The sequence below is a fragment of the Alosa pseudoharengus genome, unplaced genomic scaffold (genome assembly GCF_046254945.1).
Source record: "Alosa pseudoharengus isolate Yale_2024_CS ecotype anadromous, Long Island Sound unplaced genomic scaffold, YU_APseudo_1.1 YU_APseudo_1.1_scf_2, whole genome shotgun sequence".
Classification (NCBI taxonomy): Eukaryota; Metazoa; Chordata; class Actinopteri; order Clupeiformes; family Clupeidae; genus Alosa; species Alosa pseudoharengus.
In genome coordinates this window covers 45,071,475-45,073,454 of record NW_027468663.1, presented here as the reverse complement: position 1 = coordinate 45,073,454, position 1,980 = coordinate 45,071,475, and the positions used below count along the sequence as shown (strand labels likewise).

General features: G+C 40.3%; 1 long non-coding RNA gene across 1 annotated transcript; it reads left to right on the top strand.

The window, feature by feature from the left end:
* The first annotated feature begins 778 nt into the window (after positions 1–778).
* Positions 779–1,980, top strand: LOC143135323 (uncharacterized). The gene is made up of 3 exons (XR_012988904.1): positions 779–1,085; positions 1,523–1,612; positions 1,810–1,980. It is a non-coding gene; the product is annotated as an uncharacterized LOC143135323 (long non-coding RNA).

Sequence of the window (1,980 nt, the reverse complement as noted above, 5' to 3'; positions counted from 1 at the left end):
ACTTGTGCAGCATCACGTGTAGCACGTTTTGCGTCTTGCGTCATCATGTAGTGGCTTACGCGCGTTCTTACGGTCGGTGCAGAGTGAAATGGATGGAAATTCGTGGAACAACACCACCAGAGACTGATACCCATCATCGTATTTTTACAAGGTGAGTGTAAATGTTAACTTGCAAGTAATATTTTACATGTTTTACGTTTTTTACTTGATGAAATTGTGTTGCCCCGTTTATTGAAAACGTAACAGCAAAACTTGCTGGCTGAAATTCACAGTATAGCTAGCAGCTAACAGCGTAGCAGACCGAGTTAGCTGCCCTAGACATTATTCGTCGAACGATTTCGAAAGGAGAAATCATTAAGCCCAGGGCAGGAGACCGTTTATTTAGTTTGTTTGCGGTTAGCTTTCTTTAGGACACGGCTAGCTAGCCCTGAAACATGACGCTCAGTGTACTTCAGAGTGGGTTAGCGGGACTCCTATTCGCCATGTGACATGCGTTTCAGCCACTTCACACGCTCAACCCTCAACCGATAGGGTCGCCTGCACTGTTGGCAAAGTTCACACTTCAGTTCAGTTCGTTCAAAAGAAAATTAACGAATTCACGTTCATATTTCACCAATTCAGTTTTGAACTAGTTCATGTTCAGTTCATTAACAGTTTTGTTTAGAAGCTGAGGAACTCTGGGAGTCAGTTCAAGTTCTTTAGTTAAAAATATATTAAGTTCAAAGTTAATAGAAAAATGAATTAGTTTATGCTCAACACTGGTCGCCTCCTAGTAGAAAGCATGGGGGTAATACAGTGCTATTTTGTTGTTTGCTTGAGGAAAATAACTGTGTTAAACAACAATTGCTAATATCTGCTGTCATGAAGACTTTAAAATGATAAATATCAGTGCTATTGAATCCCTCGGCTTGTTATTTGCTTCTTTTATGCCTACTAGATTGAAGCCGAGTTTGCTCGCCTCACCACTGTTGACCTGAAAGGCTGTCTCTTTGCTGGCCTTGACAAGTATCTGCAGAGGTTTATTGATCTCTACAGAGCCAAGTGTGGTGGAGCTGAAGAAGCTGTTGACAACACTGGATAGTGATGTAAGTAGGCTTGTATGATATTTTAAACAATATGTTTTTCTGTTTAAACAAAAGTTATTATAGTAAATATTACTACATGGTGTTGGTTCAGTAACAGGGTTCTCCCAGTTCCTGTCTCTCTTTAATAAACAGCAAACGTATTTTCACACGGGTCAATGGTGTCATCCAACCAGGAAAAAAAACGCTTTATCAGTTTCAAATTTATAGTTTTCCAATTTTGTCTGCAGCTTTCTTTGTTTCATGACTTGCACTTGTTTATCCTGTATCTGTGTCTCTCTCTGGTTGGATGAAATGGGTATATTAGGAACATAGAGCTACAGTATTTAACACTTTCACACACATACACACACACACACTTTATTTACTGTTAAATACTCTGTTCTGATGCTATCTGATTGAAGCTGTTCCATTGATTGTGTATTGTCAATTGTTTTTAGTGTTCCAACCAATGGAAAAGGACCATCGTGCTGATGGGGCTCCCCCACTACCTCAAAGATGTTGCGTCCAACTTTTACAAGAAAGTTCAGGTATATTTTATATTTTGTCAATGCAGATTTTTTTTTATCAATATTGTGAAGTGTTGTGATCTTGCAGGTCAGCTATTTTCACTAGTTTGGGTTCCGGGGAGAATGTTTAGGAACCACTGGTGTCTTAATGCCGTTTTGGCCACAACAACAGAATCAATGAAGGTTTATTTTATCACATGTTTGTCCATTTTTTTTAGGCCACAGTTGCTGAGGAGGACATGACGAGAGGAATGACTGTGGGCATCCTCGTGGTGGCAGACGGGAATGATACTGTTGGTTTCGCTGTGGTCATTGAGGAAGAAATCATCCTTCCGTCGCTCAGTGATTTTCCAACGGCTGTGGCACTTCTGATGGGTCTGCTCTACGCA